Source organism: Leopardus geoffroyi, chromosome C2 (assembly GCF_018350155.1).
Source record: "Leopardus geoffroyi isolate Oge1 chromosome C2, O.geoffroyi_Oge1_pat1.0, whole genome shotgun sequence".
Classification (NCBI taxonomy): Eukaryota; Metazoa; Chordata; class Mammalia; order Carnivora; family Felidae; genus Leopardus; species Leopardus geoffroyi.
This window is the reverse complement of record NC_059333.1, coordinates 50,746,936-50,765,384: the sequence shown is the minus strand read 5'-3', so window position 1 is coordinate 50,765,384 and position 18,449 is coordinate 50,746,936. Positions and strand designations below refer to the sequence as shown.

The 18,449-nt window shown below is 37.3% G+C and overlaps 1 pseudogene; it reads left to right on the top strand.

The window, feature by feature from the left end:
• The first annotated feature begins 10,732 nt into the window (after positions 1-10,732).
• On the top strand, positions 10,733-12,304 carry LOC123610817 (annotated as a pseudogene).
• Positions 12,305-18,449: the final 6,145 nt, after the last annotated feature.

Genomic DNA, 18,449 nt, shown 5'->3' with positions numbered 1-18,449 from the left:
TATGAAACCCAAGAACAAGCTAGACAATTCAGGCTTTTTTGCTATTTTGAGCTGAGGAATGGATAGAGACCTAGGGCCTCAAAAACAGGAGGGTGATTCATAAGACAAAAAAAGAAGAGAAAATGGTAGTTAGATGTTCATCCTTCCATACAGATAGATAGTTCATTCAGATAAAAAAGATTATCTCTTAGTTAACAGCTCTTGTTCTGGGCCAGGCCCTTATCTAAATGATGTTAGGTAGTCTAGGAAGAGGTGAAATTTTTTCTTCAGTTTCCTTGGTCTTAATTGCTCTCAGCTCAAAATAGTTCACATGTCTAAGTGGCACATTTTGGGGAAATTTGTTCTGAGCTTCATCTTATGCAACTCAAAGATGAAAGATACATTAACATTTTCTTATTTTTTTCAAATGTCTATTTTCTCTTTTTAGGCAATTAAACATTAAAGATATAGCTGAAGTTTTATTCCCCATCTGTTTGTGATTCTTTCGTTGGAAGAATAATGACAGGTAACTATTAATGACATTCATGTCTTTATACTTTGTTACATATATCTGTATTCATAAAATATACTACCGTCTGGTATGATCCTCAGGTTGGATAAAACTCATCTGATAAACAACTACATTTGTGTGGCTAGACTTTAATTGCCAATTTGATATTTTTAATATTTAGAAGTTGATTTTATTTAAAATTTCAAAAAATATTTTGAGATACATTTGTCTAATAAATGTTTGCTTAACTTTTTACTACTATGGACACAAAGGTTTTTATATGATTTTTTGTTACTTACCTATATTTTCTTCCTTTCTTAGTCAAAATTATGGACTATTTTTTTGTAGATTATGGTCTTGACAATTCTTTGATTAACTTTTTTTTAAATTTTTTAATGTTTATTTATTTTTGAGAGAGAGAAACATGAGCATGAGCAGGGGAGGGGCAGAGAGAGAGAGGGAGACACATAATCTGAAGCAGGTTCCAGGCTCTCAGCTGTAAATACAAAGCCCAACACAGGGCTTGAACTCACAAACTGCGAGATCATGACCTGAGCTGCAGGCAGACGCTTAACACACTTAGCCACCCAGGTGCCCTGTGTTTGATTATTTTGTTTCTATTTTGTAAGTTCCAACTTTCATTTTTCTTAAATCAATCATTTTTTTGAATTTGTGATTTTACTGTTTTTTGATTATGTAAGCAAAATGCTTATGTCATACTTTATATTTTTTAATATATAAATGTGCACTGATGGTATAATGTTCCTCAAAGTTGAGCTTTGTTTGATCTTCTCTGTGATAATGTGTAAAGCTTTCGCTTTCCTTTAACTATTATTGGTTACTTTATTTCAATTACAATTTCCATTACCAGTTGGTTATTTAGAAATATGTTTTGATATTTCCAAATGAAAAGAGTTTAGATATAATTTTTTGCTGTCACATTGGGATCACAGAGTGTCACCTCTGTGATATTGTCATTTTTAATCTCCCATTGTGTCTTAGTACATTAGCAATTTTTTTTAATGTTCTGTGTGTGCTTGAAAAAAATATACAGATATACCTCATTTTATTGTCCTTTGCTTTACTGTGTTTCATAGATACTGTATTTTTTTATCAATAGAGGATTTGTAGCAACCCTGTGCCAAGCAACTCTATAGGCACCATTTTTCCAACAGTATTTACTCACTCTATGATTCTGTGCCACATTTTGGTAATTCTCAGAGTATTTTAAACTTTTAAATTATTATATTTGTTATGATAATCTGTGACCAGTGATCTCTGATGTTTCCTTTTTTTAATATAATTTATTGTCAAATTGGCTAACATACAGGGTATACAGTGTGCTCTTGGTTTTGGGGGTAGATTTCTGTGATTCATCACTTACATACAACATCCGGTGCTCATCCCAAGTGCCCTCCTTAATTCCCATCACCCATTTTCCACTCTACCCCCTCACCCCCATCAACCCTCAGTTTGTTCTCTTTATTTAAGAGTCTTTTACAGTTTGCCTCCTTCCCTCTCTGTTTATAACCATTTTTTCCCCTTCCCTTCCCCCATGGTCTTCTGTTAAGTTTCTCAAGTTCTACATATGAGTGAAACATATGATATCTGTCTTTCTCTGACTGACTTATTTCACTTAGCATAATACCCTCCAGTTCCATCCACATTACTGCAAATGGCATGATTTCATTCTTTCTGGTTGCCAAGTAATATTCGATTGTATATATAAACCACATCTTTTTTATCCATTCATCCATTGATGGACATTTAGGCTCTTTCCATAATTTGGCTATTGTTGATAGTGCTGCTATAAACATCAGGGTGCATGTGATCCTTTGAATCAGTATTTTTGTATTCTTTGGGTAAATACCTAGTAGTGTTATTGCTGGGTCATAAGGTAGTTCTATTTTTAATTTTTTGAGGAACCTCCACACTGTTTTCTAGAGCAGCTGCACCAGTTTGCATTCCTACCATTAGTTCAAGAGGGTTCCCATTTCTCCACATCTGCACCAGCATCTGTTGTTGCCCAAGTTGTTAATTTTAGCCACACTAAACACTGTGAGGTGGTACCTCACTGTGGTTTTGATTTGTATTTCCCTGATGATGAGTGACGTTGAGCATCTTTTCATGTGTCTTTTCATGTGTCATGTTGGCCATCTGGATGTCTTCTTTGGAAAAGTGTCTATATCTTCTGCCCATTTCTTCACTGGGTTATTTGTGTTTCAGGTGCTGAGTTTGGTAACTTCTTTTTTTTATTTTGTATTTAAAAAAAATTTTTACATTTATTTATTTTTGAGAAACAGTGAGAAAAAGTGTGAGCGGGGGAGGGGAAGAGAGAGAAGGAGACATAGAATCTGAAGCAGGCTTCAGGCTCTGAGCAAGCGGTCAGCACAGAACCTGATGTGGGGCTCGAACCCACAAAATGTGAGATCATGACCTGAGCCTAAGTCAGACACTCAACCGACTAAGCCACCCAGGCACCCCAAGTTTGGTAACTTCTTTACAGATTTTGGACACTAACCTTTTATCTGTTATGTCATTTGCAAATATCTTTTCCCATTCCATCAGTTGGCTTTTAGTTTTGTTGATTGTTTCCTTTGTAGTGCAGAAGCTTTTAATCTTGATGAGGTGCCAATAGTTAATTTTTGCTTTTAATTTCCTTGCCTTTGGAGACATGTAGAGCAAGACATTGCTATGGCTGAGGTCAAAGAGGTTGTTGCCTGTTTTCTCCTCTAAGGTTTCATTTTTTTTTTTTTTTCAACGTTTATTTATTTTTGGGACAGAGAGAGACAGAGCATGAACGGGGGAGGGGCAGAGAGAGAGGGAGACACAGAATCGGAAACAGGCTCCAGGCTCTGAGCCATCAGCCCAGAGCCTGACGCGGGGCTCGAACTCCCGGACCGCGAGATCGTGACCTGGCTGAAGTCGGACGCTTAACCGACTGCGCCACCCAGGCGCCCCTCTCCTCTAAGGTTTCGATGGTTTCCTGTCTCACATTTAGGTCTTTCAACCATTTTGAGCTTATTTTTGTGAACAGGGTGAGAAAGTTGTCCAGTTTTATTATTCTGCATGTTGCAGTCCAGTTCTCATAGCACCATTTGCTAAAGAGACTGTCTTTTTTTCCATTGGATAGTCTTTCCTGCTTTGTCAAAGATTAGTTGGCCATATATTTGTGAGTCCCATTCTGTGTTCTCTATTCTATTTCATTGGTCTATGTGTCTGTTTTTGTGCCAATACCATACTGTTTTGATGATTACAGCTCTGTAGTAGAGGCTAAAGTCTGGGATTGTGATGCCTCCCACTTTGGTTTTCTTCTTCATTATTATGTTGGCTATTCAGGGTCTTTTGTGGTTCAATATAAATTTTAGGATTGTTTGTTCTAGCTTTGAGAAGAATGCCAGTGCAATTTTGATTGGGATTGCATTGAATGTGTAGATAGCTTTGGGTAGTATTGACATTTTAACTATATTTATTCTTCTAATACTTGAGCATGGAATGTTTTTCCTTTTCTTTGTGTCTTCTTCAATTTCCTTCATTAGTTTCCTATAGTTGTCAGCATACAGATCTTTTACATCTTTGGTTACGTTTATTCCTAGGTATTTTATGGTTCTTGGTGCAATTGTAAATGGGATTGACTTCTTTATTTCTCTTTCTTTTGCTTCATTATTGTTATATAGAAATGAAACTGGTTTTTGTATACTGATTTTGTATCCTGAGACTTTGCTGAATTCATTATCAGTTCTAGCAGCTTTTTGGTGGTGTCTTCTGGGTTTTCCATGTAGAGTATTATGTCGTCTGTGAAAAGTGAAAGTTTGGCTTCTTTGCCAATTTTGATGCCTTTGATTTCATTTTGTTGTCTGATTCCAGATGCTAGGACTTCCAACATTATGTTAAATGACAGTGGTGAGAGTAGACATCCCTGTCATGTTCCTGATCTCAGGGAGAAAGCTCTCAGTTTTTCCCCATTGAGGATAATATTAGCTGTGGGCTTTTCATATATGGCTTTTATATGTTTAGGTATGTTCTTTCTGTCCCGACTTTCTTGAGGGTTAAGAAAGAATGCTGTATTTTGTCAAATTATTTTTCTGCATCTATTGACAGGATCATATGGTTCTTATCCTTTCTTTTATTAATGTGATGTATCACATTGATTGATTTGCAAATATTGAACCAGGCCTGCAGCCTAGGAATGAATCCCGCATGATCATCATGAATAATTAGTTTTATATGCTGTTGAATTCTATTGGCTAGTATTTTCTTGAGAATTTTGCATCCATATTCATCAGGGATATTGGCCTGTAATTTTCCTTTTTGTAGGGTCTCTGTATGGTTTGCAACCAAGGTAATGCTGGCTTCATAGAATGAGTCGAAAGATTTCCTTCCATTTCTATTTTTTTGGACCAGCTTGAGAAGGATGGGGATTAACTCTGCTTTAAATGTCTGGTAGAATTCCCCTGGGAAGTCATCTGGCCCAGAACTCTTATTTGTTGGGAGATTTTTGATAAATGACTTCAATTTCTTCACTAGTTATGGGTCTGTTCAAATTTTCTATTTATTCCCGTTTGACTTTTGGTAGTGTGTGGGTGTCTAGGAATTTGTCCATTTCTTCCAGGTTGTCCAGTTGGCATATAATTTTTCATAGTATTTTCTGAAAATTGTTTGTATTTCTGAGGGGTTGGTTGTGATAAATCTAATTTCATTCATGATTTTTTCTATTTAGATCCTCTCTCTTTTCTTTTTGAGAAGTCTGGCTAGGGGTTTATTAATTTTGTTTATTTTTTCAAAAAAACAGCTCTTAGTTTCATTGATGTATTCTGTTTTTTTTTGGGGGGGGATTCCTTATTGTTTATTTCTGCTCTAATCTTTATTATTTCTCTTCTTCTGCTGGGCTTGGGGTTTCTTTGCTATTCTGCTTCTAGTTCCTTTAGGTGTGCTGTTAGATTTTGTATTTGATTTTTCTTGTTTCTTGAGATAGGCCTGGATTGCAATGTATTTTCCTCTTAGGACTCTCTTTGCTGCATCCCAAAAGGGACATGGTTTCTTTTTCATTTGTTTGCATATATTTTTTAATTTCTTCTTTAATTGCCTGGTTGACCCATTCATTCTTTAGTAGGATGTTCTTTACCCTCCATGCATTTGGAGGTTTTCCAAACTTTTTCCTGTGGTTGATTTCAAGTTTCATAGCATTGTGACCTGAAAATGTGCATGGTATGATCTCAATTCTTTTATATTTATTGAGGGCTGTTTTGTGACTCTGTATGTGATCTATCTTGGAAAATGTTCCATGTACACTCGAGAATAATGTGTATTCTGCTGCTTTTGTATGAAAAGTTCTGAATATATCAGTCCAGTCCATTTGGCCCAGTGTATCATTCAGGGTCATTTTTTCTTTATTGATTTTCTGTCTAGATAATCTGTCCATTGTTGTAAGTGGAGTATTAAAGTCCCCTGTAATTATCACAATCTTATCAATAAGATTGCTTATGTTTGTGATTGTTTTATATATTTGGATGCTTCCATTTTCAGTGCATAAACATTTACAATTGTTAGCTCTTCTTGATGGATAGACCCTGTAATTGTGATATGATATTATGATGTCCTTCTTCATCTCTTGTTACAGCCTTTAGAGTAAAATCTAGTTTTTCTGATATAAGTGTGACTACGCCAGCTTTCTTTTGACTTCCCCATCCCCTCACTTTCAGTCTGCAGGTATCCTGAGATCTAAAATGGGTCTCTTGTACACAGCAAATAGAGAGGTCTTGGTTTTTTTGTTTTTGTCTTGTTTTTTGTTTTTTGTTTTTTTAATTCATTCTGATACCCTGTGTCTTTTGATTGAAGCATTTAGTCCATTTACATTCAGTGTTATTATTGAAAGATATGGACTTGGTGGCATTGTGTTATCTATGGGTTTCATGCTTATCTGTCATGTGTTATCTATGGGTTTCATGTCGCTGGTCCTTTGTAGTCTTTGCAACATTCTACTCATAGAGTCCTCCTTAGGATTTCTTGTAGGGCTGGTTTAGTGGTGATGAATTCCTTCAGTTATTATTTTTCTGGGAAAACCTTTATCTCTCCTTCTATTCTGAATGACAGCCTTGGTGGATAAAGGATTCTTGGCTGCATATTTTTCCTATTCAGCACATTGAATATTTTCTCCCACTCCCTTCTGGCCTGCCAAGTTTCAGTAGATAGGTCTGCTACTACCTTTATGTGTCAACCCTTGTAGGTCAAAGCCCATTTGTCCCTAGATGCTTTCAGAATTCTCTCTTTATCTTTGTATTTTACCAGTTTCACTATATGTCACACAGAAGATTGATTCCTGTTATGTCTGAAGGGAGTTCTCTGTTCCTCCTGGATTCCAATGTCTGTTTCCCTCCCTAGATTGGGGAAGTTCTCAGCTATGATTTGTTCAAGTACCCCTTCTGCCCCTTTCTCTCTTTCTTTCTCTCTTCTTCTGGAACTCCTATGATATGGATCAGTTAGTTCTCTAGTTCTCTCCTCATGGTCTAGAATTTTTTTTATCTCTCTTTTTCTCAGCTTTATCTTTTTCCATAATTTTATCTTGTATTTCACTTATTCTGTCCTCTGCCACTTCGATCCTCCCTGTCACCGCATCTAGTTTATTTTGCACCTCATTTGCATCATTTTTTAATTTGTCATGACTATTTTATAGTTCCTTGATCTCTGCGGCAATAGATTCTCTGCTGTCTTCTACGCTTTCTTCAAAACCAGCAATTAATCTTATGACTATTGTTCTAAATTCTTGATCAGATATATTGTTTATATCTGTTCGGAGCAATTCTAGAGCTGTCACTTCTTTCTGGAATTTCTTTTAATAATTCTTCTGTTTCATCATTTTGGCTAGTTTTCTGTCCCTTATGTGTTTTAAGAGCTTGTTATGTGCCTTGCACCTGTGAGCACTACTATATTAAAGAGGGGTCATACACTTTCCATGGCCTGGCCCTTCAGGAGGTGTATTTTGGAGTGTGTTACATGTTCTCTGTTGTTGTGACTCTGGTTGCTTTATCTCCCTACTTTTAATGAGGTTTTGGACCTTCCACCAGGTGTGCTTTGATTTGTTCATTGAAGCAGCTCTGGAAAACAAAAATTAAAACAAGAAAAAAAAACAATGAGAGGGAAGTGGTGGTGGTGGTGGAACAGGACTTATCTCATACAAAGAGAGAAATGACAGGGGTGGAGAAAAAGGAAAGAAAAGAAAATTGACCAGACAGAGAATCTATATGGCTTAATCCAGAGAGAGAGAGAAGAAAATAAAGGAGATATACAACAGGTACAAAGAGAATAGATTAAATATGTCTGCTTAAACAAGCCAACAACCAGAATAACCAGACTAGAGAAGGGAAGAAACAAGAAGGAGAAAAGGAAGAATATATATATAAAGAATTGTTGAAGAATTACATCAGAAAATGAAAACCACTGGGTGCCTTGGAATGGGTGGCAGTGCTGGTCTGGAGGAGGGGCTGTCTGGTTGGTCAGGGTCACTCTCCATAGATAGGCAGGTACCAGGCATGGAGGGGCGTGGTTTAATGTAGGCAAGTCCCGCAAGTCCCGTCTCCACTGTGGGCCCACTGTCCTTTCACTAAGGCCCCACCTTGTTGGCGATGGGGAGAAAAATGGTGACATCCCAAGTCTCTCCTCCCCAGACAGGGTGTCCCAAACCATTCTCTTCAGACAGTCCTCATAGTGCTGCGTGGGCGCAAGTGGACCGTTTTTTGTTTGTCTGTTTGTTTTCCCACTCCACAGTGTCCTGCTACTCCCCGGGGCTTCTCTGGGATTCAAACCCAGATATCCTAAAGGGTCCTGCTCCATGTGCCCTGATTCCAGGGAAGTGCCACTCTGCTCCACTGAAGGTTCTCCTTACAGTGCCATGCAGGCAGGAACGAGGCAGTTTGTCCCACTCTGTTGACTCCCTCGCCTCCCTGGGGCTTGGCTGGGATTTAAACCCCCACTGTCTTAAAGGGTCCTGCTCTGTGCGCCCTGGTTCCAGGGAAGTGCTGCTGTGCTCCACCAGTAAATGGCCTCTGGCTGGTGGGCACAGGGTGGGTCCTTTGTCCTTTGAACAGCTATGTACCTTCTTTCCACAGCACTCAAGGGAAGGGATTGCTTTCTCCCACTGTGGACTGCTCCTCTGAACTAGTTACCAAGCATGGGGCTGGCGCCCCTCCTCCCCAGGTGCGAGAACAGGGCAGCCGACCCCAGTCTGGAGAAAGCCCCATGGTTAGTAATTGCATCTTTCTCTGTTTTTGTCTTTGTTTTTGTTTTTGTTTTTTTAATGTTCCCTGGTTCGTTTTTCTCTTGTCCAAATATAGTCATACACTTCCTCAGCCTCTCTCTCTTCCCTTTGTCTCTCCGCAAAAGGGGATCCCTTCCCTCCATACCTACGCTGACCATTTTATGTCTCCCAGTTTGCAATCACACACCTATGGCCTACCAGGTTGTCCCCGTGGACCTCTGGAGATGTCTCTGTCATTCTGAAACCTGGACTCCTGGAATTTAAAGTCCTCTAGCCTCTAGACTGCTGTGTTTGAGGGATGAGGGAACTTCAAGTCCCCCTACTTCTCAGCCATGTTAGATCTCCTCTCTCTGATGTTTCTGTTGTAATTGTTTTCAGGTGCCATAAACTACACCCAAATAATGCTGCAAACTTAATCACTAAAATTTCTGTGTGTCTGACTGCTCCACTGACTGGCTGTTCTCCTATTTCTCTCCCTGACCTCAGGCCTCTCTATTCCCTGAGACACAATAATACCAAAGTTAGGCCAAATGGCCTCTAAGTGTTCAACTAAAAGGAAGGAGTTGTACATCTCTCACTTTAAATTAAAAGTTAGAATTAATTAATCTTAGTAAGGAAGGCATGTTAAAAGCTGAGATCAGCCAAAATGTAGGTGTCTTATAGCAAACAGCCAACTTGGAAAAGCAAAGGAAAAGTTATTGAAGGAAATCAGAAGTGTTACTTCAGTGAACAAATGAATGTCCAGGAAGCAAAACAACCTTATTGCTGATATGGAGAAAATTTGAGTGGTCTGGATAAAGGATCGAATCAGCCACAACATCCCCTTAAGCCAAAGCCTAATCCAGAGCAAGGCCCTAACACTCTTCAACTCTATGGAGTCTGAGAGAGGTGAAAAAGCTACAGAAGAAAAGTTTGAAAGTAGCAGAGGTTGGTCAGAAAAGAGAGGCTTATATGGGAAAAAAAAATGCCATCTAGGAATTTTAGAGCTGGAGAGCAGAAGTCAGTGCCTGGCTTCAAAGATACTCTTATGAAGGGCTAATACAGCTGGTGACTTTAAGTTGAAGCCAATGCTCATTTACCATTCTGAAAACTCTAGGGCCTAAGAATTATGCTAAAGCTACTATGCCTGTGCTCTAGAAATGGAAAAACAAAGCCTGGATGACAACACATCCCTTTACAACATGATTTACTGAATATTTTAAGCCCATTGTTGGAACCTACTGCTAAAAACAAAAATAATCTATTTCAAAATATTTCCACTCAATGACAATGTACCTGGTTACCCAAGAGCTCTGATGGATATGCACAATGACATGTATGTATTGTTTTCATGCCTAACACAACATTCAATCTGTAGCTCATGGATCAAGGAGTAACTTTCAAGTCTTATGATTTAACAAAGACATTTTGTAAGGCTGTGGCTTCAATAGATAGTGATTCCTCTGATAGATCTGGGCAAAATAAACTGAAAATATTTTGGAAAGGGTCTACCATTCTAGATGCCATTAAAAGCACTTGTGATTCATGGAAAGAGGCCAAATATCAACATTAACAGGAGTCTGGAGGAAGGTGATTCTAATCCTCATGGAGGACTCTGAGGGGCTCAAGACTTCCATGGAGGAAATAACTCCACTGTGGTGGAAATAGCAAAAGAACTAGAATTCGAAGTGGAGCCTGAAGATTGTGACTGAATTGCTATAATCTCATGATAAAATTTTCATGTATGAGAAGTTACTTCTTATGGATAAACAAAGGAAATGGTTTCTTGAGATGGAAAGTATTTTTGGTAAAGATACTGTGAATATTGTTGAAATGATAACAAAAGATTTCTAAATCTTATTAGTTGATAAAGGAGTGGCAGGGTTTGAGACGATTGACTCCAATTTTGTAAGAAGTTCTACTGTGGGTAAAATGCTATCAACAGCATGTCCTGCTACAGAGAAACTATTTGTGAAGAGAAAAGCTAGAGTCCATTCCCACGATCTGCCATGTTGGGTTCTGTAGGTTGTGTGGCCTCTACCTTGGCCTCCAGGGCCCTGTGGGGACTTGGCCCCTCCGCATTGCTATGCCAAGCCTAGGTCTTACTGCAGGCCACCCTGGCAGCACTCCAGCTTGCCAGAGACTATGCTGCCTAAACATCTCCTTCCCTGAAGGCAGGAACTGCCACTGGGGATATGCTGATGGTCATCAGTGCAGTGGTAGGTTTTCAGTTTGCTGAGAGACTACCACCCATCCTAAATGTACTGGAAGTGAAAGGCAGAGAGACAGGGTTGGTTTTGGAGGTGGTTCAGCATTTGGGTGAGAGCACTGTAAGGACTATTGCCATGGAGGGTACAGAAGGCTTAGTTAGAGGCCAGAAAGTCCTGTATTGTGGTGCACCAGTCAAAATTCCTGTTGTTTTTGAGACCTTGGGCAGAATCATGAATGTCATTGGAGAAATCATTGATGAGGGAGGCCCCATCACGTTTGCACCTATTCATGCCAAGACTCCTGAGTTCATGGAGATGAGTTTTGAACAGGAAATTCTGGTTACTGCTATCAGGGTTGTGGATCTGCTGGATCCCTATGCCAAAGGAGGAAAAACGGGGTTCTTTATTGGTGCTGGAGTTTGCCAGACAGTACTGATCATGGAGTTAATCGACAATGTCGTCAAAGCCCATGGTGGTTACTCTGCGTTTGTCACAAATACTCTGGTATTTGTGAGAGGACCTATGAAGGCAATGACAAACTATGAGTGATTGAGTCTGGTGTTATCGCCTTAAAAGATGCTACCCCCAGGGTAGCGCTGGTGTATGGTCAAATGAATAAACCACCTAGTGCTTATTACAAGGTAACTCTGGATGGACTGACTGTTGTTGAATACTCAGAGACCAAGAGGGTCAAGATGTACTGCTATTTATAGGTAACATCTTTCACTTCACCCAGGCTGGGTCTGAGGTGTCTGCTTTATTGGGCAGAATTCCTCCTGCTGTGGGCTGTCAGCCTACCCTGGCTACTGATATGGGTACCATGGAGGAAAGAATCACCACCACCAAGAAGGGATCTATTACCTCTGTACCTGCTGATGATTTTACTGACCCTTCCCCCTGCCCATTTGGATGCTACCACTGTATTGTCCCATGCTATTGTTGAGTTGGGTGTCTATCCAGCTGTGGATCCTTTGGATTCCACCTCTGGAATCCTGGATCCCAACATTGTTGGAAATGAGTATTATGATGTTGCCTGTGGGGTACCAAAGATCTTATAGGGCTAAAAATCCCTCTAGGACATCATTGCCACCCTGGGTATGGATGAACTTTCTGAGGAAGACAAGTTGATTATATCCCATGCACAGAGAAATACAGCCTTTCTTGTGTCAGCCATTCCAGATTGCTGAGGTTTTCATAGATCACATGGGGAAGGTGATACCTATGAAGGAGAGTATGAAGGAGACCATCAAAGGATTCTAACAGATTTTAGCAGGTGAATATGACCATCTCCCAGAACAGCCCTTCTATATGGTAGGTCATGTTGAAGAAGCTATGGAAAAATCTGATAAGCTAACTGAAGAGCATTCATGAGGGGATCTTTTTGGCAAACTAAGCACTCGTTTTTCATGCTATCCCTCTCCTTGCCCCTAATCCAAAAATCTCAGTTTACGCTAGAGACCACATGAGAGCCTTTCCTGAAGACATTGTATTATGTCTGAAGAGTATTTAAGGTTTCTAATAAAATGTACACCCTTCAAAAAAAGGGAGTTAATTCATGCTGCAAACTTTACTGTTGTCTTATTTTCAGAAATCGCCACAGCCACCGTAGCCAACATCAAGGCAAGATACTTCACCAGAAAAAAGATTGTGACTCACTAAAAGCTCAGATGATATACATATATATGTATATTATATGTGTATGTATATCATATGTATATGTATATATCTTTTTTTATTTTTAAAAAACTTTTTAAATTTTTATTTATTTTTGAGAGAGACAGAGTGCGAGTGGGGGAAGGGTAGAGAGAGAGGGAGGCACAGAATCTGAAGCAGGCTCCAGGCTCTGAGCTGTCAGCACAGAGCCCGACATAGGGCTCGAACCCATGAACCGTGAGATCATGACCTGAGCCGAAGTCGGTCGCTCAACCGACGGAGCCACCCAGGCACCCCTGTATATATCTTTTTAGACATAGTAGTATTGTACACTTAATAGACTACAGCATAGTGTAAACATAACTTTTATATGCATTGAGGAACCAAAAATAATATGATTTGCTTTATTGTGGTATTTACTTTATTGTGATCTTCACTTTATTATAATCATCTGTAACCAAACCTGCAATATCTATGAGGTATGCCTGTAGAATATTTTATAAGCTAGAGACTATGTAGATCCCATATAATAATTTCCCACTTTTAATTATTTTTTAAACTGTGTGTATAATAGCTTTTATAAATCAGTAAAACTATTTATTGTGAGGATATTGAATTTTATTGAAATAGCACTAATTTTTAACTGTAAAATAGTTTCTTAATATAGTGTTTATACAAGTTGCATACTAATTGTGAAATCATTGTAACTGTGTAAAGATATAAAGAAGAATGTAAAGGCCAATTGAAATCCCAATACTTTGAGAAAACAGCCATAAGCATTTTAGGGCTGTATTGCAATGCCTCTCTCTTTGCACACACACATGTTCTTTTGACAATGAGATAATCCTTTCCATTATGCTTTGCCTGGTGGACACTTGTTCAGGGCCAGACACTTGGAAATGTAGTCTCCATCCATGCTATTTCACTCACTTTATTTGTCCCTGGGAAAGTCTCTTACTTCTAACATCTGTAATGTTGAGTAAATATTTATTTAATGCAGATCTGTTTTGAAATACCCACAAGTCTTCTGTTTAAAGTAACAAAAACAGATTTACATATTAGCCTGAAGGTTTAAGCAGGGTTGTCTCTGGAAGCACAAGTGGCAGGAAGTTCTGACACTGGGAACATTCCTTCGAAAATGCCCTGCCCCTGGGTATATAACTTGAAATTCATGAACTATCAACAGGAGCTTATCTTCATTTGCCCCATGGGAGGAAAATGAAGGGAAAGTAATGGAAGGGTAATGAGCAAAGCAGAGCTGCAGTAATAGAAAAAGTAAAAACAAATTGTACTACATTTTCTTTCCCACTGCCTAATTAAGGTACGTGTTTGTGTATATCTGTAAGTATGACCATTCTACATTCTCTCATTTAAAATAAAAAAAAAATAAAGACTGATATAAAAACCTATAATAATTATGGTAATAATAGTAACTACATTTGCATTTGTAAACTGCTTTACATATTTTAAATTGTGTTGTCTTATTTAATCCACACATGAGCCATTTGAGTGGCAGGGGATATATTATTCATTTAAGGAATTAGGAATCTGAGACAAAAAAAAAGTTTTGTGACTTGTTCAAGGTTACAAAGCTGCTTTATGACAGACCTAGAACTAAAACTATCATATCAAGTTAGCTAATATGTAGCTCATGGTTCTTTCATGCTAAGGAACATAACCATTTCCTTTAAATCTGCAAGGAAAGCAACATGGTATGCACTAAAATATATTTAAATACAGGGCCATTCCAGGTTTCTCTGATGTACCCAAAATTTTAAGTTATAAACTGAATAGGTGTTGCATTTTAAATATTTTACAAACAGCTTATATAAACATTATATGCTTTGCAAACATAGCTTTTGAGTGACGAGAAGAACTTTAGATAGGTCAGTATAATTAGGTTCTTTTAAAACTAAGAAACAATGGGGCACCTGGGTGGCTCAGTTAGTTAAGCATCCAACTCTTGACTTCGGCTCAGGTCGTGATCTCACAGTTCGTGGGCTAGACCAGTGTGAATCTCTGCACTGACAGTACAGAATCTGCGTGTTACTCTCTCTCTCCCTCTCCCTCTGCCCTTGCCCCACTCGTGCAAATGCTCCCTCTCTCTCACTCTCTCTCTCTCTAAAAATAAATAAATAAACTTTAAAAAGTAAGAAAATTTTAGACAGTTTAACTTATCCATAGTCATAGAGTTTTGGGGATACAGGGCAATGTGCAATATGCAGGGCCATTTAGATTGTAAAATGAAGTGTGTGTGTGTGTGTGTGTGTGTGTGTGTGTGTATAACTTGATGAGTTATATAATATTAAGAAACTCAGTGATTTATCTAGTGATGCCTATTTGATAATTATTTTAATTATTGAATTACATAGTCATGAAGGTTTTATACTGAAACTTTTTTGTTAAAGTAATAATATATTGACAAAAATGCAATGATTACGTGAGTGCAACTTCCCCAACAGATAACATTGAGTAAATATAACCACATTGGGAATAAAAGTTGAACCATTATCATAACTCCAGAAACCCCTTCCTATTCCTCTGACATCACTAAGCACCCCATATTCTGAATTCTAGTAATACAGATGAATTTCATCTCTTTTTGAACTTTATATATATGAAACATACAATATGCACTTTTGGATTCTCAATTTTTTGTTCAGCACTGTGTTTATGAAATTAATTCATTTAGTTGCATGGAATTATATGTGATTGAACCACAATTATTTAAATCCATTTGACTATTGATAAACATTTGGGTTGTTTCTAATGTTGGTAATTGTCAATAATGCTAGTACAAAACTTTTCGTATAAGGCTTTTGATGAACAACATGACACATTTCTGTTGAATTTAACGCTAAGAAAGAAAGGTCTTGATCGTTGGCCTTCCTTTAGATCATCTTTAGTGAATGCTGATATATAGATATCCAAAGCATTGTCTGAAAGAATTCATTGATCTAAATCTCTGAAAAATATATTCGTTACTGCATTGAATCAGTAGACAAATTTGGAAAAAAAATATTTATTTAAAATATTGAGTCTCTAGGGGTACCTGGTTGGCTCAGTCAGTTGAGCGTCCGACTTCTGCTCAGGTAGTGATCTCACCGTTCGTGACTTCAAGCCCCGCGTCAGGCTCTATGCTGACAGCTCAGACCCTGGAGCCTGCTTCAGATTCTGTGTCTCCCGTTCTCTCTGCCCCTCCCCTACTTGCGCTCTGTCTGTCTCTCTCTCTCTCTCTCTCTCTCAAAAATAAACATTAAAAAAAGTTTTTTAATAAAATATTGAGTCTCCAATCCACAAACGTGGCATATACCTTCATTTATTGGAGTTTTTGTACATTTTCTGTATGGTGTTTTATAGTTTTCACTGTAGATAATTTATGAAAGTTTTATATGATATTTTAAGCATTAAATATAATGGATAACTAACATAATTTTAGAATGTAAGTTTCTATTTGTTGCTTGAATATGGTGAATACAACCAGTTATTAGGTAAACCTTTTATTTAGAGATAAGTTTAGATCAATTCCATTTGTAAGAAATAATACAAAGATATCTAATGTGCTTTTTACCCAGTTTCCCTCAAGGAAACCTTGCAAAACTATAGTACAGTATCACAACCAAAATATTGACATTTTTACAGTCAAGACACATAAGAGTTATGGCACACAAAGATCCCTCCCTACAGCCAAATCTACCTCTCTTCTTCTTCCCATCTTTTACTCCTGGCAACAAATAATCTGTTCTACACTAATATCATTTTTATTTTTAAAATGTCATATAAATGGAATCAGGCAGTGTATTATCTTCCGTTATTTGACATTTGATTTAGCATAATTTCTTGCAGGTTCATCCAGGTCATTGCATCTATCAATAATTTGTTGTTATAATTATTATTTTTTATTGTTACTTGACCAGCATTACATGGTATGGATGTTCTGTAATTGTTTAGCCTTTCCACTGAAAGACATCTGAGTTATTTCCCATTTAGGGTTATTACAAAAACCAAAAAACTGCTATTGAACATTCGTATACAGCTTTTCATGTGATTGTAAATTTTCATTTTGTTGAGATAAATTTTCAAGAGTGCAATTGCTGGGTCATATGATATGTGTATATTTAGTTTTATAAAACTTGCCAAATCTCTTCTGCAGGATGGCTGTATCATTTTACATTTCCACCAGCAATGTATGAGTAATCCAGTTTCTCTGCATCCTTATAAGCATTTGATTTGTCACTATTTTATTTTATTTTATTTTATTTTTAATTTTTAAAAATATTTATTTATTTTTCAGAGAGAGAGAGACACACACACAGAGCATGAGTTGGGGGAGGGGCAGAGAGAGAGAAGGAGAATCTGAATCTGAATCTGAATCTGAATCTGAATCTGAATCTGAATCTGAATCTGAAGTAGGCTCCAAGCTGTGAGCTGCCAACAAGAGCCTGCAACGGGCTCAAACTCACAAATTGTAAGATCATGACCTGAGCCAAAGTCGGCACTTAACCCACTGAGCCACCCAGGTGCCCCTATTTTGGCCGGTCTAATAGTTGTCTAGTAATATGTCATTGTGATTTATTTTGCATTTCCCAAGTAGATAATCATGTTTAACAACTTTTTGTGTGCTTGTTTGCTATTTGTCTATCCTCTTCAGTGAAAGTTCCATTTATGTCTTTTGCCCATATTGTAATTGGATTGTTTGTTTTTTCACTTTGGAGTTCTGAGAGTTCTCTATGTAATCAAGTTACTAGCCCTTTATCAGATATGTTTTTTACATATATTATCATCCAGTCTATATCTTTTTTATTATTATTCTATAAAGAGTCTTTTACTTAGCATAATTTTATTTTTTTAATTTTTTATGAGGTTCAGTTTATTACTTTTTTTAACAGAACAAGGTTTTAGTGTCAGATATAAGCATTCTTTGCCTTAACCCCATATTCCAAAGATTTACTCCTACTTTTTTTTCTGAAAATTTTATAGTTTTATAACAGAGTCAATATTCCCTTTTCAGTTAATGTGTAAGATGTGAATTTTAGATCAAATTTGTTTATTTGTTCATTCATTCATTCATTCATTCATTCATTCTATATTTCTGCCTGCCAATACTGCTTGCTCCAGCACTGTTTGTTAAAAAGCCTATCTTTTCTCCACTGATTTGCTTTTACACCTTTGTCAAAATTGGTTGGGCACCTCTGGGCTCTCTATAGTTCCATTCATCTATATGTCTAGTTTTCCACTACTAATACATTGTCTTGATCAATATAGTTATATTATAGCACTAAATATAAGAGTAATTTATCCTCAATTTTCTAAAAAAAAAATTATTCTAGCGCCTAGAGCTTATTCCTTTCCATATAAATTTTACAGTTAGCCAGTCTATGTGTACTAAAAACATTTCTGCAGTTTTCATATGAATAGTATAAAATCTGTAGACCAATTTCAGGGATAGATATCTTTATTATGTTAAGTCTTCTCACCCATGAACACATTATGCCTCACCACTTTTTTAGGGCTTCTCTGACTTCATCAGCATTTTCAATTTTTTGGCACACAAGTCTTGTACATGTTAAGTGTGCACCTAAGTATTTCATTTCATTTAATTTCATTATTTTATTTTATTTTATTTTATTTTATTTTATTTTATTTTATTTTATCTTGAGTGATTGCACATCACATTATAATTTAAATTTCTTTCCCCAGGTGCATTTTCAATATATAAAAGTATAATCTTGTCTCCTGTGAAGTTGCTAGACTAATTTACTTGTTGTAGGAGATTTTTGTTGTTTGTTCATTTTAAATATTCCTTCAGATTTTCTATGTAAAAATAATGTCATCTGCAAATAGGGAGACTTTTATGTATTCC